The sequence below is a fragment of the Psammomys obesus genome, unplaced genomic scaffold, assembly GCF_907164565.1.
Source record: "Psammomys obesus unplaced genomic scaffold, mPsaObe1.curated_primary_1811, whole genome shotgun sequence".
NCBI lineage: Eukaryota > Metazoa > Chordata > Mammalia > Rodentia > Muridae > Psammomys > Psammomys obesus.
The window spans coordinates 44,908,432-44,932,027 of NW_026585504.1; the positions used below are offsets into that span (position 1 = coordinate 44,908,432).

The 23,596-nt window shown below is 37.8% G+C and overlaps 1 pseudogene; it reads right to left on the reverse strand.

Moving 5' to 3' along the window:
• Positions 1-9,686: 9,686 nt before the first annotated feature.
• LOC129673289 (regulator of chromosome condensation-like) lies at positions 9,687-22,899 on the reverse strand (annotated as a pseudogene).
• Between the last annotated feature and the right edge of the window lie 697 nt (positions 22,900-23,596).

Genomic DNA, 23,596 nt, shown 5'->3' on the forward strand with positions numbered 1-23,596 from the left:
TACGGATGTATTTTTGTGTGTTCAGTTTGACTGTGTTGATCAGCATGTCTGTGTTTAGAGCAACCCTATGCAGTTGTTATTATGGCTTTAAATCAGGAAAGGTGATACTTACTGAAGTCATTATTATTATTCGGTTTTGTATTAGTTATCCCAGATTTTTATTTTATTCATTTGAAATTGAGCATTTTCCTTGCAAGGTATGTAAAATATTGTGATGAAGTTTTGGTAGGGATTGGGTGGAATTGTACAGGTTGCTTTTGGTAGGATGGTCATTTTTTAATTTATTTTTTATTATTATTACATTTTATTATCTCTGTATCCCAGCTGTATCCTGCTCCCTTATTCCCTCCCAGTCCCACCCACCCTCTGTCATCTCCTCCCTGCAGCTTTCCAAGTCTATTGATTGGGGAGGACCTCCTCCCCTTTCATCTGATCCTATTTTATCTGGTATCTTCAGGACTGGCTTCAAAGTCCCCATCTGTGGCCTAGCAGGGCTGCTCCTCCCTTGGGGGGTGGGGAGGTCAAAGAGCCTAGCATTGAGTTCCTGTCAGAAATAGTCCCTGTTCCCCTTACTATGGGAAACCAATTGGTTACTGAGCTACCACAGGCTACATCTGAGCAGAGGTTCTAGGTTATATCCAAACATGGTCCTTGGTGGAGTGTCAGTCTCAGAAAAGACCCTTGTGCCCAGATATATTTGGTCCTTATGGAGCTCCTATCCTTTCCACGTCATACTAACTCCCTTTCTTTCATATGATTCCCTGCACTCTGCCGAAGGTTTGGTTATGAGTCTTAGTATCTGCTTTGATACACTGCTACGTAGAGTCTTTCAGATGCCTTCTGTGGTAGACTCTTGTCATACATCCAATGCACACCCCATTTGTTTTTCTAAGTGAGGACTGATCATCTTACCCCATGTAGGATGGTCATTTTTACTGTGTTGTTTCTATTACTATATTAAGTTCATTCCATCTTCTTTTTCTATTTCTTTCTTAAAAGACTTGAAGTTCTTGTTATACAAGTCTTACTTGCTTGCTTAGGGTTTCCCCAAAAAGTTTTATATTGTTTGTGGCTATTGTAAAGAGCGTTGTTTCCCTGATTTCTTTCCTAGCCCATTTGGTATTTGTATATAGGAAAGTTACTGAATATTTTGATTTATCCAGCTACTTTACTAAAGGGTGTTTTTTGCGTTTTTATTAATTATTATTATTTATTATACTTTATTCAATTTGTTTCCCAGCTGTGGCCGCTTCCCTCATCTCTTCCCAATACCACCCCCCTTCTCCCTATTTGCCGTTCCCCTAGTCCACTAATAGCAGAGGACATCCTCCCCTTCTATCGAGTCTCATCTGGACTGGCTGTATTATCCTCCTTTGTGGTCTGGAAAGGCTGGATCATAAGCCCCCTCCTCCAGGGGGAAGTGATCAGAGAGCCCGCCACTGAGGTCACACAAGAGACAACCCCTGTTCCCCTTACTAGGGTACCCACTTGGAGACAGAACCTATGGGCCACATCTGAGCAGGAGTTTAGGGTCTTCTCCATGCATGGTCCTTGATCAGTCTCTACACGGCCCCCAGGGCCCAGGTTTTTTTTTTTGTTTGTTTGTTTGTTTGTTTGTTTGTTTGTTTTTTCTCTTCTCTGTTGGTCTCCTTTTGGAGCTCCCGTCCCCTACAGGTCTTCTTATCTTCCCCTTCTTTCATAAAATTCCATGCATTCTGCCCATAGTTTGACTATGAATCTCAACCTTTGCTTCGACCTTTTGCAGTCTCAACCTTTTGCTTCGAGACATCAATCAGTGGCATCTTTCAGAGGCCCTCTGTTGTAGGCTAATGTCCTGTTCACTCCCTTCTCCAGCTTCCTATGTCTATTGCATTTGCCCTTCTGAACGAGGATTGAACATCTTCCCTAGGGTTTTTTTCCTTGTTGTTTGGCTTCTTTAAGAGTATGATTTTAGTATATTTATTCTATATTGTATGTCTAATAACCACTTATGAGGGAGTATATGCCATGTGTGTCTTTCTCCTTCTAGGTTATCTGGTTCAAGATGATGTTTTCTAGTTCCCACCGTTTGCCTGCATATGTCATGGTTTCCTTGTTTTTAACAACGGAGAGTATTAAAAGGACAGGGTTTCATTTCTAGACTTTTTTCATCCTTCTTGATTTTCTATGACCTTCCTTTTTAGTTTTCTTCTGGCCTTTTTGACATATTAGGCTATATACTCTTCTTAATTAGCTCTTAATTATCTTGAGGCATATGGGCTTCTTACCACAATCCTAGCAGCACCAAAAGCCTAATTTATTCAGACATATTCAACTTCTAATTGCTAGTTATATTGGACCCCTACACTTTATTCAGCCAGCTACTGCTATTGTGTATACCATCTTACTCATCTTGATTGATGACATTTTCAATATTTTAGTAGTTTGGAATAATAACACTGGATTCATTCTCAATTTTTCATGGTCTCACATACTTGGTTCTTTATCACCTAAAGTTCTGCTGGTTTAAATTTAAAATGTTTGTGCTCTAGTAATTTTTGCCATCTGGTTATTGCTTTCCTACTCAGAGGCATTGTAACTTCTAACCTGATTTACATCATTAATTCCTCATAAAGATGGCATAGTCAATATAATTTTAAAACAAACAAAACAAAACAAAAAGGTGTAATATGGTACTCCTACCCTTGTGTGATTCCAGTGAACTAAGAGTAAAAGATAATGGACTTAAAAGATCCTACATGGGGAAAATTGATGCATACATCCCAATGTCTTCATTCTTCTCTCGGTCATCCCTCACTTATTCAGGCCACTTATTGCCTGGCACCAATTAGATACTTCTTTTGTTTTGCTTTGAGATAAAATCAGGTGTTGTGTCTTGCACCTTTGTTTCGAATCTCTGATTTCTTATCTACAATTCTTATTTGCTCAGGGTTCCTAAACTTTTTGTACTGAAATGTGACATTGTCATCTACAAAGTTTTCATTTGAGGACCATACAGTCAAGCTTCAAAAAGAAAGCATTCTGCCAGAAAGGAAGATAGGCTGCCCACATATCCTTCTCTCTCTTTCTCCCCAGAACTGGTCCCCCAATATTGTCACAAGCACTGTAAGAAAACGTCAGCTACAGCCTGCCCTCACTGCTCTACACAGCTCCTGTGCATCCTATAGCCAGTTCTGTCCTGACTTCCTTTTCCCACTTTTCACTGTATCTTAGTGCCAACCTCAACAGACACCTTTTGCTGAGCCAAGACGAGTTCCTTGCAGAGGAAAAAAGTAGCCTGAAACAGATCTATACTGCTTCTGAGATCCAATGATCACCGTCTTCTCCGTATATCTGTAGCTAATATCTTATTGGGCTCTCTCTTGTCTTTATGACCTCATTACCGATAGATCACAAAGAGGTTCTCTTTGAACCTTCATTCCCCTAACCATCCCAGGAAACCACCGTTCTTCACCATCAGGCATTACCTGTAAACACACCACCTGAACAGCCCCCCCCCACGAAAAGCCAAAACACAGCCATAACATTCTCTGAAACTCTAGAGAGAAGACAGAAATCAAGGAACCAAGGAACAAAACATGCATCCAACAAAGGCATACCCAGAAACAAGCACCTAAATCTTTAATCAGCACAAACCTAGATGCCAAGACATTACCTTAAAAATAAAATCAACAACTGCCAGGGCCATATGTCTCCACTAGAGTCCAGCTACCCTACTATAGCAGGCTTTGGCTATTTCAACATAGGGAAAGAACTAGTGAAGAATGACCTTAAAACCAACAATATGAAGTTGGTATTGGTCCTTAACCAGGAACTGAATAAATTTCTAAAGAAATAAGGTAAAAACAAACAAACAATTTGAGTAAAATAATTAATTTATTTATTTTAATTTTTATTATTAGTTACATTTTATTAACTCAGTATCCCAGCTGCATCCCACTCCCTCATTCCCTCCCAATCCCTCCCTCCCTCCCTCACCTTCTTCCTGCCCCTTTCCAAGTCCTCTGATTAGGAAGGACCTCCTCCCCTTTCATCTGACCCTGTTTTATCAGGTATCTTCAGGACTGGCTGCAAAGTCCTCCTCTTTGGCCTAGCAGGACTGCTCCTCCCTTGGGGAGTGGGGAGGTCAAAGAGCCTAGCATTGAGTTCCTGTCAAAAACAGTCCCTGTTCCCCTTACTATGGGAAACCAATTGATTACTGAGCTACCATGGGCTACATCCGAGCAGAGGTTCTAGGTTATATCCATACATGGTCCTTGAATAAATCTTTATAGAAAGCCAAGAATAAGAAACTGTTGACAGAAACAAACAAAACTACTCAAGACCTAAAAATAAAAATAGAAGCAACAACAACCAAAAATTAACAAAGAAAAAAAAAGAGAGAATTCTGGAAAAAAATTAGGAATTCAAGCAGGAAATACAGGCAATCTTCATTAACAAAATACAAGATGCAGAAGAAAGAATATCAGGAACTGTGTACACAACAGAAAAAAACCAATACATTTCTCAAAGAATGTTAAATCTAAAAAACTACTGGGCAAAAATCCAAGACATTTAGAGCACTGTGCAAAAACCAACTCTAAGAATAAGAAGGACATACAATTGAAAAGATACACTACGGAAAGTGTCAAGAAAATGTTTTCAACAAAATCATGGAAAAAAGTTTCCTAACCTCAAGGAGGAGATGCCTGTAAAGATACAAGAAGCATACAAAACACCAAACAGATTGGACAAGAAAAGAACACACTTCATATATAATAAATAAGTCACTAAACATAAAAACAAAGAAAAGATATTAATTGCTACAAGGTAAAAGTCACCAAGTAACATATAACTGCAGTTCTTAAAGGGACTCTATAAGCCAGAAGAGCTGGAACAGATATACTGTAGACTCTAAGAGATCAGAGATGCCAGCCCAGACTACTCTACCTAGCAAGCATTTCAATCACCATACATGAATAAAATAAATTATCCCATGATAAGTTCAAATTTAAACAGTATATATAATATATTCATCCCTACAGATGGTGCTTGAACGAAAAAATCTAACTGAATGAAGTTAACTACACACAGGAAAAACTGGGGGATTAATAATGTCACATCTGCAAAATCTAAAGGGAAACACACACATATACACTCACACAAACACATCAACAAAACCAATAATAACAATAGGAATCAATAATCATTGCTTATTTATATCTCTCAATATCAATGGTCTTATTTCCCCAAGAAAAAGACAAAGACTAACAGAATAAAGACTAAAAGAGGATACTTTTTTTTTTTCTTTTGCTACAGGCAAGAAACACACTTCAACATCAAGAATAGACATTATCTTAGGATAAAAGACTGGAAAAAAACAACCTAGGAACCTGCCACAGAGGGCCTCTGAAAGCCACTGCCCTGCAGACTATCAAAGTAGATGCTGAGACTTCTGGCCAACTGTTAGGCAGAGTACATGGAATCTTATGTAAGAAGTGGGAAATAGTAAGATCTGGAGAGGACAAGAACCCCACAAGGAGAGCAACAGAACCAGAAAATTTGAACACAGGGGTCTTCTCAGAGACTCATACTCCAACCAAGTACCAGGCATGGAGATAACTTAGAACCCCTGAACAGATGTAGCCCATGGCAGTTTAGTGTCCAAGTGGGTTGGTTACATTGTAATGGGAAGAGGGACTGCCTCTGACATAATCTGATTGGCCTGTTCTTTGATCACCTCCCCCCTGAGGGAGGAACAGCCTTACCAGGCCACAAAAGATGACAATGCAGCCACTTTGTCAACTGATAGACTAAGATCAGAGAACTGATGAGAACTGATAGACTAAGATCAGAAGGAAGGAGAGGAGGACCTCCCCTATCAGTGGACTTGGGGAGGGGAATGCGTGAAGAAGGGAGTGGAAGGGTGGGATCAGGAGGGGAGGAGAAAGAGGCTTATAGGAGGATACAAAGTGAATAAAGTGTAATTAATAAAATTAAATTAAATTTAAAAAAGCTGGGATGCAAAGTTAATAAACTGTAACTAATATTAAAGAAGAAAAAAGAAAAAAAATAAATTCTATCTACAAGAAAAAGAAAAAAAAAAAAGGACTGGAAAAACATATCCAAAACAAATGGACCTAAAAAGCAAGCTGGTGTAGCCATTTTAATAGTTAACAAAATACACTCCAAACAAAAACAAAAACTTGTTTAAAAGCTACAGAAGGAGATTACATACTTAAGACAAATGCACCATAATGACTTTTCAATACTTAACATGTATGTACTAAACACAGGGACACCCATGTTTGTAAAAGAAATACAACTATAGCTCAGTTCACACAGTAACCCTACAACACTGATAGTGTAAGACTTCACTGCCCCGCTCTCACCAGAGGATAGGTAGGTCATTCAGAAAAAATGAATAAACAAACAGAACCAACAACAAACCAGAGGTACTGGGAATAACAGATGTTATAAACAAAATGGACCTGATAGCTGTGTACAGAATATTTCACCCAAATGCAAGAGAATATATCTTCTATTGTGTACTTCATGTCCTTCTCCAAAACTGATCATATACTCAAACACAAAGACAATCTCAACAGGTACAAGAACAATTATTAATTCCACCACATTTAAAGTTGGAATATCAACAAGAACAGAAACAACAGAGAGTTAACATATTCATGAAAACTGATCAACTCTTAATGAAAAATGAGTCAAGATAGTAATATAGAAACTAAAGAGTTTTTAGAATTCAATAAAAATGAATGTACAGTGTACCAAAACTTATGAGGCACAATGAGAGCAGTGCTAAGAGAAAAGTTCATAGCACTAAGTGCCAACATTAAACTAACAAAGAAATGGAGAGATATCACATTAGCAACTTAACAACACACCTAAAAACTCTAAAATAAAAAGAAGTAATCATACCAAATACAACAAGATGGAAAGAAATTATTAAATTGAAGGTTGAAATTAATAAAATAAAAGTAAAGAGAATGATACAAAGATTCTATGAAACAAAAAGGTGGTTCTTAAATGACCCCTGTGCCCAGATATATTGGGTCTTTGTGGAATTCCTGTCCTCTCCAGGTCATATTAACTCCCCCTTCTTTCAAATGATTCCCTGCACTCTGCCAAAGGTTTGGTTATGAGTTTCAGTATCTGCTTTGATACACTGCTAGGTAGAGTCTTTCAGAGTCCCTCTCTGGTAGGCTCCTTTTTCTCCAACTAAGGACCATGTATGGATATAACCTAGAACTCCTGCTTGGATGTAGCCCATGGTAGCTCAGGATCCAAGTGTGTTCCCTAGTAAGGAGAACAGGGACCATTTCTGACATGAACTCAATGGCTGGCTCTTTGACCTCCCTCCCCCAAAGGGAGGAGCAGTCCTGCTAGGCCACAGAGGAGGACTTTGCAGCCAGTCCTGAAGATACCTGATAAGCTAGGGTCAGACCCTCCCCTATCAGTGGAGTAGGAAAAGGACAGGGAGGAGACGAGGGACAGAGGGTGGGATTGGGAGCTAATGAGGAAGCAGGATACAGCTGGGATATAAACTTAATAAAGTGTAACTAATATTAAAAATATATAAATAAATAAAAAGGTGGTTTTTTAAGAAAATCATCAAGATATATAAATACTTATCCAAACTAACTCTAATACAGAAAACATCCAAAATTAATAAGACCAAAAACTAAAAGTGGGACATAACAACAGACACCAAGGAAACCCAAATAATTTTAAGGACATACTTTAAAAACATGTGTTCAACAAAATTGGAAAGATCAACAAGAAAGAGATAATTTTCTCAATAGGTTCTTCTTTACAAAGTTAAGTCAAGACCAGATCAACAATTTAAATATAAATATAACCCACTGGTTAGCTCCCAACCAAAAAATGCACAGGGCCACAAGGCTGTATCACAGAATTCTATTGGAATTTCAAAGAAGAGTTGATACCAATAATCCTCAAATAATTCCACAAAGCAGAAATATTGAAACTGTTATCCAATTCATTTTATAAGGCCACAACTAGTCATTTGCCTAAATCACATAAAATTTCTTCAGCAGAAATTTTACCTCTAATAGGTCTCTGAAGAAACTTTAGAGCTACTGTTTTTGTTGCTGTTGTTTTTGTTTTGTTTTTCCAAACAGGGTTTCTCTGTATAGCCTTGGCTCCCTGGAACTCACTGTGTAGACAAGGCTGACCTGGAACTCAGAGATCAGCCTGGCTCTGCCTCCCAAGTTCCAGAATCGAAGGTGTCTACCGCTACCGTCTGCTAACCAATTGTCCACAAGCAGGATTTGGTGCACTAATTTATGACGTACGCGTGTGTGGTGAGGCTGCAGGGGTGGGTAAGCAGCAGTATAAATAAAGACTCTCCTCCTTCTATTATGCTAATGCAGGAATTGAACTCAGTCATCTTTTAGTAACAAATGCCCTGAAGATAATTTCCCCAGCCGTAGGTATTTTCGGCTTAAGAAAATTATTGGGAGGTGTTTATCAATTTATTGTGTGTGAAATTGTTAAGATGTCAACAGTACTTTTGCCGTGTGTCTCACAAACAAGAGCACGTTCAATTAATATTTCTTTGCAATACACAAACTTTTCAAATTCACGAGGTTGTCCCGTTTGTCAATTATTTGCCTGATAGCTTAAGCAACATAGTAATATTCAGAAAATCATTATTTGTGCCTATATTGCTCTTATTTTTGCTCTATCAGTTTCAGATTTTCACACCTTATATTAAAATGGTGTAACTGAGTAGTTTTAAATACAACTCTTAACTTTATTCAAAGTGTGAAAAGATTTCACTCTTTCTTCTAAAATATTAATACAATTTAAAAGATCAAAACTATTTTCTTAGCCACTGTTATTTCCTTTTCTCAGGACCAGACTTTGTCCCCCACCCCAAGAATTTCCTTCCACTTATTCCTCAACATTGTTATAAAACCAACCTCCTCCCTTTCCCATACTCTTCCCTGACTGCTCAGCAGAGCCCAGCATGGTTTTCCAGTCCTCTGTGGCAGAAAGGCTGACTGCATGTGGAATGCACAGGAAACACTCAAGGGAAAGTGATGTGCTTTGTTGTGTGCCTTTCAGAGAACAGCTAGTTGGCTTTTTTAAGTGGGTCACTGTTTTTGAGCCTGGATAACTGTTTATAGCCAAATATTTGGCTTAGATCACTCAGACCCTTGTAATGCCTTTGTCTAGGTCTCCTCAGATATGGGCTCGTGGCAACTGGATCTAGTGGCTACACATACCATTTGTCTCCCTGTAAATTACTGTTAGGAGCAGAAAGAATGGCACATGGGAAGTAGGGCTTAATGGATATTCCTTTTTCAGAGCGGGGACACCAAAACACCAGGGCAGAAAGTTTTTGGTTTTGTAGGCAATGAACCAGGGCCAGGTAAGACCACAGGAGGCAAGGCAATGAAGGAAGGAAAGGTTTAATGACATAAGTCTAGAGTAAGCGAAGATCTTTCTCAGGCCCTCTCTCTATCTCTCACATCCTGCAAGTATCAGGATGATTCTAGAAAGAGGACAAAACAGAAGAAAAGGATTCTGCTGTGGTGATGGGAAAAGACAGGAGATGACAGCTTCTCAGAGCTGCAGAAGGGCCTTCTGCAATCTGTAGCTGGCCATTTTTCTGTTCTGGGAAGGTGTGTTGTGGGCCAGAAGCCAGGTCAACAAAGACTTCATCAGCTCTGTTCCTTGTTCTAAAAGAGAAAGACTGTGTGTGGTCCCACGCTGGACATAGTCAAGACCACAGGGTTCTCCAGCTCTTCGCCAGTCATTTCTATAGTGCTCCAGGAGTCTTCATCCTGCCTGGTGCCTAGCTGGTAGCTGGTTACCATGCCCCAGGCAAAAACGCAATCATCCCTGGACACAGCATACCCCACAGAAGCCCCACAGGCTACCAAGGAGGTAGATGATGGCAGCTTGGAAATGAGGGTATGTATGCTCTTCTCCTCTGCTTCCTTCCCTGGGCGCAGCAGCCTGTACCCAGGCCAGACCAAGCTGTATGCTTTTCCTTCTGAATCCATGCAGACTGTATGATGCTGGGCCCCAGAAAAGCCCACCCAGTCCTGAGTGGCATTACCGGAGAATGTCAAGTTCTGAGGAAAGAAGCAAGATCTAGTACTTGGAATTGTAAGCTGGTGATAGTTGGAGAATCCAAAGCCATACACATGGCCCTTCTGAGAGATGGCAATAGTAAAGTAGACACCACAGAAAGCATCCTGGGACCACACATGGCCCTGGATTCCCCTGGATTTCAGCAGCACACATTTGGGGACTTGGAGTCAGCACAAGGCTCTGACTGCCACCTCGATTGGCAAATTACTAAGGCCCATGACCCAGCCGACCCTGCTCTCCACAACCCAAGGTGTGGAGGTCTCCATCAACTGTCAGCATCACCAAGTGGCCATTCCCTGAAGCCGCCTTTACTACTAGAAAATCCAGCTGCGCTTGAACATGGTGCCTCAACAACCCGATCACACCATCATTGTCCCAGAAAAAGCCCCACTGGAAGACACAACCATCTTCACGGGGGGCTGCTGTGTGACTGTCTCCTGCTGACACTTGTACCACCTTCTCTTGCGGTTCCACTTTCCCAGGGACTATCTCTGTGCCCTCGACTGATCAGTCCCTTCTCAGGGCATCGTCATCATTGCAGCCGAAGAAGTAGACCTGGCCACTTCGGCTCAGGCACACGGTATGCATGCTCTCAGCCTGCACAGCATCTTGCAGAAGGAATACCAAGGCCAGCTTCTTCCTCTCCAGCACGTGCTCACCCAGACCAACTGGCCCACCTCTCCCTGGCCACCTTTCCCTGTCAGCACCAAGCCTGGTTCTCTGTTGTGGGTCCTATGTGAGACTTTCGCCTTCTTGCCTTCGGGAATGGCATTTTCTGGGGGTGCTTTTCTCTTAGCTGCACATTGGCTACATTTTGTAAGGAGGGAGGGTCTAGGTCCTTGGTTGATGCTTCACCCTCTGCAAGGCCCTGTGGGTCCTAGTTAGATGAGTCTTTTGATCGTCTTATGGAGTTCCAGGTCCTTTACTTTTTCTTTTTCTTGTGGAGTTCCATGCTCTTTATTTTTCCTCCCACTTTTCCACAAGACTCCAAACTCATCACCCAAAGTTTGGCTGTGAGTCTCAGTGCCTGTTTTGAGGAGGCATTGATTATGAAAGCATCTTTAACTACTGAGCTTTCTGAAAAGCATTGACACTAATTTTTAGTGTTAATTTTGTATCCTGCCACTTTGTTGAAACTTTTTACAGTTACAAAATTTTTGTAGATGAGTCTCTATATACACTTCTGTATAGAATGTTATCTGCAAGTAAAGAATCTTTGGCTTCTTCATTTACTTCTTAAGTTACTTTCATTCATTTCTTTTGTCTTCTGGCTTTAGTTACAACTTCTACTAAATTGTTGAAAATAACTGGTCAAAGTGAATGTCCTCTTGTTCTTGATTTTAGTGGGAATGTTTTGTGCTTCTCCTAGCCTTAGCCACAGAAGCTTATTATATTTTATTACTGTTTTTAAGAGGTTTTAGCATTGTTTCTGTAATTCAGAATATGTTCAATCAATTGATTTATTGCTTTTTTAAAAAAATTTTTATCCAGAGCATTGTAGGGAAGAAATGTCTGGTTTACCTACATATACAATTCTAGTTCCACATTACAAACTCCACACTTAAAATTAAAATTATTGACTGTGTGGAATTAATTGAGCTACATTAATGAGGAGAATTTGTAGCAATAAAGTCATTGTAGTCACCAGCCATCATTTTAGAAAATGCAAAATAAGGTGATACAAAACCGTAGAGAGAATCTACACAGTCTGATTTATACTCTTAGCCTTGTATTATAATAGGGGTCCTTGAACTGCTAGGTAAATTATTAGATAAACCTTACTTTCCTCCAATTACAGTTTGATATAGCTAAATTAGAAAAAAAAACATATGACATATTAGAAAGTTAATCTATGTAGTATTCTGAATGATCCATAGAAATTAACTGATAATTAATTAAAAATTTTCTCTCATTCGCATTCCTTTCTATTAATGTGGTTCTAATCTTCTTAGACTGAATAATTATAGATTTAAAGTAACTTTAAAACATTTTCTTGCTTTATTTTTAATGCATACTTCTTAAACATTTTTGGCATGACAGTTATTATGTTGTTATAATACTGCATTTAGAAGTGTTTGCCAGGAATTTGAACTCTTAAAAGTAATCTGTTAAACATAATAAAAGTCCTCAGTTTTAGAAAAACTTTAAATTGGTCCAAATTCCACTTTCTCACTACTGTATAAAATAAAGTGATTTTTTTCTCTGTTAGATTATGATTTATTATTAATGAAACAAGAGAAATTTCTAAAGTAATTTAATGTAAATATCTTCAAGTAGTCTACATCAGTAAAACAAGCTTGATCTTCAGAACAATATTTTCCGATAGACAAGAATAGTTTGTCTCACTTCATAGATGAAGAAACCAAGGTTACATGAGCTGTCTAGCTACAAATCTCAATCAATCAGTCATTCAGCATGCAGGCTCTTCATGTTATATTTCTTCTCACTTGGTTTACTTCTGTAATACTCAAAGGCACCACTCCAGGCAGAAACAACAGAGCTGTCAAATTAAACAATGTTTAGTGCATCTGACTTCAGTCAACTGAACCATGAACACTCCTGACAAAATATTTTATTTAGAAAAATTAAATTTCTATAGAAATGGAGGATATGCACACATGGGTATATATTTCTTCTATTTTGCAATCTTTACCCCAATGTGCATCATACCTATGGGCCCTCTCAAATGTAATACAATATATATTTTTTATTTTATTTTATATTATATTTATTATATTATATTAATTATATTATATTATATGACAATTATTGCTTCCATCTTTAAATGTGTGAACAGAAGCTTCTTAAAAGAAGTATGATACTCCTGCCAACCTTATTGCATCCAGTCTTTCCAGGAACATTTTAAATATTTGAAGAGGTGTGTCTAAATAAAGGATGCTTAAGAGAAAAGAAAAATTATGTTCAGTAGCTAAGATACAGCAAAGCATATTTTTAATGTATTCCCCAGGTGAGACATTCAGCATACTTACAGTATTTCCATTACATAATGATTGTTTTCAAATATCAAGCAGAGCCAAACAAACAAAAAGAAAGAAGTAACCTGTACTTAGCAAAATATAGCTTATGTTCTTAAGAAATGTGGCTGCAGTGTCTGAACTTGTTAAACACAAACGTGTTTATTTTTTGAGAATTGATGTGATAACTAATTGGCATGTGACACTCTAGTAAGTGAATGAGGCAGACTTATCTAGTTTCTATTAAGCCCCCCCCAGAGACTTATTACATACTCAGTAATGAATTAATAGTAAAGCAAAAGTGAGAGAAGAAAGTAACTGTATCCTAGTTGCTTCATTCTGAAATGTTACATTCAATCAGGTTTTATTGTCTCAGATGATCTTCCTTGGTATAATTGGCCCTGTTTTCTAATACCTACATGTGAGCCATTATTTGTTTGGTTTTTCTCAGGCTTCACTGCCATAGGTAGTAACCAGCAATGCACTGAAAGGTTTATCAAAGGCAAATCTATCACATAATCATTATGAAATATGAAAAAAAAAAAAGAAGTCACAACCAGGACACTTAGTTATTAGCAACATTCAAAATCGTGTCCTTTAATAGATGGAAATGACCTACAGATTATTCAGGAAACCTATTTGTGTTGAAGGTCTTGAATGACAACTGATGGGCAAAGTGCATGGAATCTTAAGTAAGAAGTGGGAGATAGTAAGATCTGGAGAGGACAGGAACCCCACAAGGAGAGCAACAGAACAAGAAAATTTGAACACAGGGGTCTTCCCAGAGACTCATATTCCAACCAAGGAACATGCATGGAGATAACCTAGACCCCCTGCACAGATGTAGTCCATGACAGCATAGTATCCAAGTGGGTTCCATAGTAATGGGAAGAGGGACTGCCTCTGACATAATCTGATAGGACTGTTCTTTGAACACCTCCCCCTGAGGGGGGAGCAGCCTTACCAGGCCACTGTAGAAGACAATGCAGCCATTCCTGATGGGATCTGATAGACTAAGATCAGAAAGAAGGAGAGGAGGACCTCCCCTATCAGTGGACTTAGGAGGGGCAAGCGAGAAGAAGGGGAAGGGAGGATAGGGTTGTAAGGGGAGGAGGGAGAGGCTAATGGGGGGGATACAAAGTGAATAAACTGTAATTAATAATAAAAAACCTTGACTAGCAGGCAAGCTAGATGAATTAGCTTCCCACTTCCAGGGATTTTGTTCTACCGCTAGTCATTTATTTACTTCCACAATAGATTTAGGCAAAATATACCTAACCCATATCCAGAAAAAGGAGAAACAGATGATTATAGATAAGCTGAAATTTGACAAAAGTGCTGATTGGTATGAAAGCCTTAACAAGACCAGTGACAAAAGTGCTTGGGGACCAATAAGCCCTGCATGGCTGCTTCAGTTAGGCAGGTGGCTGCAGATTTCTTACACTATAAATTACAGAAACAGTCGGAGCTCACTTTTCCACATCAGCCTTCCTGTCAGAGCCCTGACAAGGTGATCTGTGGTGTTGACTTTTCTAAGCAACTGAAGTTCAAAGGCAGATAGTCTCAGTATGAAATGCTTGGTTTAACCAAAATGTGTTTCCATCACTACTGACTTGTAACTTCCAAATGACTTCTCCTGTCTCTGCATCCATTTGGGAAGAAAAATTATATTTGGGTGCGATGTACGAATTGAGGTTCCAGACCAATAAATCAGATAACAAATATGTATAAAAATATTTTAAGTGATTATCATTGAATATAAGATATAATTCCTCCTATCTCTTTCATCCTTGCCTTTATTTCTTTGACTTGGAATTTTTTTTTTTTTACTGTTTTATGTGTTAGAGATCTTTTTGGGTATTCATGCCATGAATTTTTGTGGTTAATAAGTATATCTAAATAGAGATATTTTGGAGACCACTGGATAGGGCTCATGTGTTTAGGGCAGCCAGCAGCTAACTTAATAACCTGAGTTCCATCCTGTGGACCTCATGGTAGAGAGAACCAATATGTACAATAAAGAAATATTATTTAATTATGCATGCTAGCCATTTGGGGCAGTTTAAGTTCACTGGAGTCAGCTATTCAGTTTTTCTTAAAACTTAGAAAAAAAATTAAACAAGCTTTACCTTGGCCAGACTTTTTAACTTGGAAACTATTTGCTGATCGACAATATTCAATGCATAATGATTTATTGAGCTAGAGTGACATATGTGGAAGCCCAAACCTATCAAACTTCATCATTGTATGCACATATATGCACACATGCTCATATATGTGGCTGGGGACACAGAGGTAGAGAGAGAGAGCACTATCAAAGGAAATATTAGTTACTTAGTATATTGACTTTAAAAATCACAAGTAAATAATAAATAGTAATAGTAGTGATCAGGAGTTTTATGCTTATATTAGCAGATACTTGATATGTTCTCAAATAAATATAGGATAAATCTTATGATAACATAAAATTTTGCAAACATACATATGCTATTTTGTTATTTATAAAATATTAGTAAACGTGTAAAATAATAGGTATCTGGAACATTTTAATAGGTGATTATTATTGTATTTGCTCATGCTTTTCCTTCTGCCAAGCTCCTTTGCCATTTATCTCATGTGTTTCTTCTGGTTTCTCATCACATATATGCATATGCTTTCATATGACCTGTACACACAAGAAAAATGTGCGATATTTCCCTTTCTGGATTTAACAGGTTTCACTTAATGAGAAAATTCCCTACATACATCTGGCTAGATTCATTGTCCAAGTTCCATATAGCCGGAAAATGTGGGATACAGAAATAACTTAGAAATCTGTGGTGAAGTGTTTAAAGAGTGAACTTCAGTTCTAACTAAAAGCTTCATCTGTGTACCTGGAGGGAATGCTAGGGTGCAGTCAGCTGTAAGCACCAAGTAGAGGAGTCAGTCAGGTGCAAAAGAAAATAGCTTCTTTCTGATTAGAAGTAGGGAATGAGGGGAAATTGTTCTGCTGACGAGCAGGCACATAAAAATGAAGATTGGAGTGCCTTTTTTCCCCCTAACTGTGCTCTCTCTACATCTTCCTGAAGAGAGAAAGGGAAAGAGAGTGATATAACAAAGAGTAAGAGGAAATAGAGCATGGATTTCTAGATAATTAGGAAAATCAGGAATGGAAAAAAGTAATAACTGTCTCACTATTAGACTGTGGTTGGAGAACCGAGTGGAGAAACCTACATACATAAAACTCACTAGTATACTTGTCAAATGGAGCTACTTTGTTATTCACAAGTCCTTGTTATATCAAAGGACTCAGAAGTTGTTTGGTCAAAAATTTTCTTCTAGATACAAAACGTCATTGTGGGGAAAGACAACTTTTGATTCACACAGACCTAGGTTTATATGGCAACTAAGTCTGGTAAGGACAGCCTGATACATATTTTTAAATATATGCGGTTCAGTTTTTATTATGCTTGTTTGAGTGAAGAATAGACACTATATTCTGAAAGCATTGTATTGACAACAAAATCATATTTTCTATGCTTTGTTCCAGAAAATGCTAAATGTACTTCATCTAAAACAATCTGTTCAGATATATTTCCTTTTTACACAATTCTGTCTCATTTTTATGCATGTGTTTTGTGTTCACTTGTGTTCATACTCAAATGTATGCACATGAATGCCAGAGGTCAACATTAATTGTCTTTCTCACTTACTCTTAACCTTATTTTTTGAAATACAATCGTTCAATGGACCAGTCACTTACTTGTTTGTCTAGACTACCTGGCCAGTAAGCTCCAGAGAGCTGCCTGTACACACACCATTCTAAGAGGTTCCAAAATTACAGATGTGTGCATGGAGCTTGACATGAGTGTTTCAGGCTTGTACAGCAAGAATTTTAGCCTTTGAGTTGCCTCTCATACAGCCTGTTTGCTGTAAAAATTCATCCTGAATTTCAATTATTAAATGCTTAGTGATATCTTGAAGCAGAGCTGTTTGATAAATCCTAGATGTTGACTATAACCTCTTACTAAATTGTTATCTCCTGTAGACACACTTGACTCTGTTTGGCAGGTAGTTACTTCCTGAGCTTGTATTCTGATACAATAGTTTATGGCTCTGCTAATGATGATGGAATTTATTTATTGCAAAGCTATTGTTTTAAAAGGTATTACCTAAAAATGTAATTCATTATTTCCCCCTTCAAACTGAAACTACTGAATACTTTATTATTAGAAATAGATCTATTTATTTTTTAATTTAATTTAATTTTTATTTATTACAGTTTAAACCAAGTGCACTATCAACTGACCTGATCTCATAGAGTCTCTAAATTTGTCTGTCCTGAATGTATCTTCAAAATTTATTCTGGATTTTTCTTTTGGTAGTCACCTGCTTTTAAATTAAATGTATAACAAAAATCAATCACCCAAACAATGTGGGTAAACTAGCCAGAAGGATTTGATATCTAGTTGTATTTGGTTGTGTTAAAACACACTATGTTACAAATAAAACTGATAAAAACATTGTTGAGCAAATGTCCTTTTTTTATACTTGAGCATCTTTTGGATATGCCTAGGAATAGTATAGCTGGATCTTGAGGAAGTGCTATTCCTAATTTGTCTGAGAAAGCATCAGATTGATTTCCAGAGTGGTTTTACAAGTTTACATTCCCACCAGCAATGGAGGAGGGTTCCCCTTTCTCCACAACTTCTCCAGCATGTGTTGTCCCTTGAGTTTTTTATCTTAGTCATTCTGGTGGGTGTAAGGTGAAATCTCAGGGTCATTTTGATTTGCATTTCGCTGATGACTAAGGATGTTGAGCATTTCTTTTAAGTGTTTCTCTGCCATTCGGTATTCCTCTATTGAGAATTCTCTGTTTAGCTCTGTACCCCATTTTTTAATTGGATTACTTGATTTGTTGCTGTTTAACTTCTGGAAACAACCCAATTCAACTGAGGAATGGATACAGAAGTTGTGGTACATCTACACAATGGAATTTTACTCAGGAATAAAAAACAAGGAAATTATGAAATTTGCAGGTAAATGGTAGGAACTGGAAAAGATCTTCTTGAGTGAGGTATCCCAGAAGCAGAAAGACACACAGGATATATACTCACTCATAAGTGGATATTAGACATATAATATAGGATAAACATATTAAATTCTGTACACCTAAAGAATCTAATCAAGAAAGAGAATTCTGGCTAAGATGTTCAATCCCTTTTCAGAAAGGCAAAAAGGATATACATCAAAAGAGGGAGAAAACAGGAACAGGACTGGACCCTGCCACAGAGGACCTCTGAAAGTCTCTACTCTGCAGGGTATCAAAGCAGATGCTGAGACTTATAGCCAACGTTTGGGCAGAGTGCAGGGAATCTTATGAAAGAAGGGGGAGATAGAAAGACCTGGAGAGGACAGGAGCCCCACAAGAAGAGCAACAGAACCAAAAAATCTGGGCACAGGGGTCTTTTCTGAGACTTATACTCCAACCAAGGGCCATTCATGGAGATAACCTAGAACCCCTGCACAGATGTAGCCCATGGCAGTTCAGTGTCCAGGTGGGTCCCATAGTAATGGGAACAGAGACTGTTTCTGACAGAAACTGATTGGCCTGCTCTTTGATCACCTCCCTCTGAGGGGGAGCAGAGGGGGAGGGGGGAGCAGCCTTACCAGGCCACAGAAGAAGACAATGCAGCCAGGCTTGATGAGACCTGATAGACTAGGATCAGAAGGAAGGGGAGGAAGACCTCCCTTATCAGAGGACTGGGGGAGGGGCAAAGGTGGGAAAGAGGGAGGGGAGGAGTGAGGGAGCTACAGGGAGGCTACAAAGTTAATACATTGTAATTAATAAAAATAAAATTAAAAAACACTATGTGATGGTAGAATTTCTTTTATCTTTCATTAATCAAGTAAGATTCATACTATGTGCAACTCCTTGACAAATAACAGAATACATAGGAAATTATATAATATTCACTGAAGTAAATCTCTTCCTCTTCATTCACCATGAATGATATTAAATGGAACTTTCCCGAAAAATATATGCTCATCATTAAAAACTCATCTTGACTAGTTTTATCTGCCAGTGTTATTTCTAGTCATTTGTACTTCGTATTTGTATTAGGTGAAATTTATAAAATGCCTCTATTGTCACATTACATAAGGAGAATGTTATGTTATGGCATTGCTGGGTCTTGAGGTAGCACTATTCCCAGTTTTCTGAGAAAGAACTAGATTGATTTCCAAAGTGCTTGTACAAGTTTTCACTCCCACCAGCAATGGAGGAGGGTTTCCATTTCTCCACATCCTCTCAAGCATCTGTTGTCACTTGAGAGTTTTTTATCTTAGCCATAATCATGGGTGTGTTTCGGCTTCTTTGTCAAAAATCAAGTATCTGTAGGTGTGTGGATTTATTTCTGAGCCATCTGTTTGATTCCATTGATTCTCCCGGCTGTTTCCCTGCCAGTACCAAGCACTTTTTATTGTACAGCTTGAGATCAGGTATGGAGATACCTCCAGAAGTTCTTTTGTTGTATAGGATTGTTTTAGAGATTCTGGGTTTCTTGTTATTCCATATGAAGTTGAGAATTTATCTTTCAAGGTCTATAAAGAATTTTGTTGGTATTTTTATGGGAATTGCATTGAAACTGTAGACTGTTTTTGGTAGGATGACCATTTCACTATGTTAATCCTACTGATCCAGGAGCATAGGAGATCTTCTGATATCTTATTCAATTTCTTTCTTCAGAGACTTGAAGTTTTTTCATACAGGTCTTTCACATGCTTGGTTAGAGTCACACCAAGGTACTTTATATTATTTTTGGCTATTGTAAAAGGTGTTTTTCTCTCTAATTTCTTTCTCAGCCCTTTTGTCTTTTGTATACAGGTCTTAAACTGTTTTATTTAGTTTCTTCTCCCGTTTGCTTGTGTTTTACTGTACTTCTTTTTTTAATTAATTTTTTATTTTTTTATTTTAACTACAGTTTATTCACTTTGTATCCCAGCTGTAGCCCTTCCTCATTCCCTCCCAATCTCACCCTCCCTTCTTCATCTCCTCCCCTGCCCCTCTCCAAGTCCACTGATGGGGGAGGTCCTCCTCCCCTTCCAACTGACCCTACCTTATCAGGCCTCTTAGAAGGATTTATTCAGTTCTTTTACCCATTTAATTTATTTTCCTGTACTTCCCTGAGGGATGTATTAATTTCCTCCTCAAAGGTCTCTATTACCTTCATAAGTTTGATTTAAGGTCCATTTTTCTTACACTTCACGTGTGCTAGGTTATCCGGGTCTTGATATGGTGGCATAGCTGTTTTCTTGTGTTCCTGTATAGCCCTGGGTTTTGTTGAGCATCTTGTCATTCTTCCCTTAGCCAGCCGGTTTTCTCTGATGTTGGCAGGCTCGGAGTACCCTGATGGCTGCAGTCCTCTGAGTTTGCCCTGGAACTGGCATCATGACCTCCTTTTTCTTGGTTTCCCTAGAGGAACACTGCAGGCAGTTAACTAAGGGAGGTGTCTCACCTGGTAGTCCCTGGTCCCTGCTGCCTCTGGGATTGCGGGTAGATCTTAGTATATTTTTCAGGTCATACTTATTCAGGAATTGAGAGGTATTGGAATTCTGATTCTACGAGAAGAGTTAAATCCAGCTTATTTTAACATAAATGTATTCTCTGACCTCTCTAATCTACGTTAAAAACAGTAGAACTGGGTTACTTATCCAGTCGAAGTATATTCCATCACCAACTAGCATGGTCCCGTGTACAATTCTCTACATCAGTATTGAATCCTCAAAGACCATAGTATCATTTCACAACTGAACCTAATCTTACCACTATTTATAGGTTGTATCAAGCCAAGAAACCTGAAAAAAAATGTGGTATACTCCCTCACTGACTCCTGTGAAATGCTACAGCCAACCATTTATGTACATAAATCACTTTTTATTGGAACATAGACATGTTCATTCATTTATATATTTTGTGTGACTACTACTTTCATGCTGTAATGACAAAAAATGGTATTGTGTAATCCACAAAGTCTGAAATATGTTCTTTGAGATCTTTTACCAAACAAAAACAAAAATATTTGCCAACTACTGGTCCACATTCCACATTCCAAATAAAAGATATATTTGAACCGTGCAATAGGGGAATATATATTACATCTGTCTAAATTATATAGAGAATGTATATGTATATGTTCAAAGATTATATAACTTAAACACTTTTGACATAAAAGAATAGTCCCTGTGACATAACTTACATTTGAATTTTGAAGTATCTATTTTCTATGATAAAGTATATCTGATAGTTACATACTTAGAATGAGCATATTTTAATACATTTACTCAAATACAAGTATATTCAAATTATATACACATATACATATGTGTATATGTATGGAGTTGAACCAAACTATTCATAAAACTATTAGATAATTGTAATGGTTTCATATTTGTAAAAAGACAATACTTCCCAATATTTTCTGACAGAAACTAAATTTGAAATTGACTCCTATGTTCCAGTGTTCCAAGAAATCTCAACATGATCACTGTAATTATAGTAGATTGAGCAGTAAAAGGAAACTCAAGCAATGTTTCATCTGAAAGAAAAAGAAAAAGATGTTACGTTAGAAATTTTTTAATGAGAAGAATTTTTCTTTTTGGTCATAGCATGATCAGTGTATGGAACATAAAACATCATATTTATGACTTAAATGTATAGAATAAAATACTTTTATAAGGCAGGAAAACATTTTTTCTGCTCAATTTATTACAGTGGATTTTAATTTTGACCTTAACTCAGGTCCTGGGTTGCTGGACCTGCAACAAAATAAATAGAAGCATATGCATTTGGACAACATTCAAATTAGAAGCTTGCTTATAGTAGCATAAAAGGAAGCAAAAAGGGGTGGTGACAAATTTTGAAAGAATGTTTTATCCCATGATCAATATCTCATGTTTCTCATTTCCTTCCAAATGTATTAAATATAGTAAATACTGACTGTTCAGGTAATTTATTATGTAGTAATAATTTTGTTCCCATTAAATTTGTTTGTTTGGTTTTTTTATCTGTCTATATGGAATGCACATGCATGTAGATATGCATTTTTGTATGTATGTGTTCAAGTGTGTGTATGTGTGTGTGTGTCTGTGTGTGGGGAGAGAGAGAGAGAGAGAGAGAGAGTGTGTATGCACTGTGGAGGCCTGAGGTTGATGTCAGAAATTTTTCTCTATTGTTCTTCCGCTTTACTCTTTAAGACATAATCTCTCACTAAACCAGAGTTAGTGATTCTGCCAGCTAACTTATTCTGAGAATCTGCTGGAATGCCAAGTCTAGGATGGATGGGACTATACATGCCCACCCAGTATATGCTAGGGTTCTGGATATAAACTCCAGTTTTCATACTTGTACGACAAGCACTCCACCTGCTGAGCCATCCTCCCAATTCCTTTGAAGGTTTTTGATAATGATTTAAAAGACATTTTTTATTTATTCCACTACAAATCGTATCATTTCATAATTTATATACATTTGGTCATCTCTTTGCAACTTTAAAAGCTTCCTATACTCTTATGTATAAACCAAGGTTTATTCCACAATACTTTTTGACTAGTTTAGCTAAATAATGAATGTGATAGCCGATAAATGGTTAGATCTACAGAAACTCTAGTTCTGATTCAAATCTTTACTTTGCCTGAGGCAAGTAAAACGTCTGCTGATACCTGTCACCACCCATATCAGTCGTTTTGTTAACACAGCCTTGGTTTCGTGCTCTGCACAGTCACTGCTGATCATACGACGCTCGTCATAACTCGGATGTGACATGCTGCCTGATGATCTTTTGTTTCATGTGTTCTCCTTTATTAGGGTCAGCAGAGTATTGACATTGAGTTATCATGTCACTAGGCATCTGGCCTGCTACTACATATTTGTCACAATGTCATAATACAAACATCTAAAAATGTCCAAATTTTTCCCCTACTTAATAGGGTGACTTTATTAGGTCACATTATAAAAATAAATTAAAAATAGCATGAAAGAGAAATATTACTGTTTGTGAAAATTATTATGTTTACTATAATAAATATGTTGAAGGTTATACCATATTATTGACTACATACATTAAGTGTAATAATTGTATACTTTCATGATATTCCTATATATATTCATAGCATATAATCAACCATGTACTTTGCCCCTAACATTGTTTTTTGAGATGGAAAGAGTTTATTACGTTTTGTAGCTTATAGTCCATCATGAAGAAAGTCAGGGTAATAACTCAAGGCAGGAACTAAAGCAAAGACCGTGGAGGAATGCTACTTATAGGCTTGTTTCTCATTCTTTGCTCATCCTTTTATATATCACCAAGGACACCTTCCCCAGGGGTGGTACTTCACACAGTGAGATAGGATGTCCTCTATCAATCACTAATCAAGAAAATGCCTCCTAAGCTTGCCAAAGCTCCAATATGATGCAGGCATTTATTGAGTTCTCCTTTTCTAGATGACCTTAGATATTATCA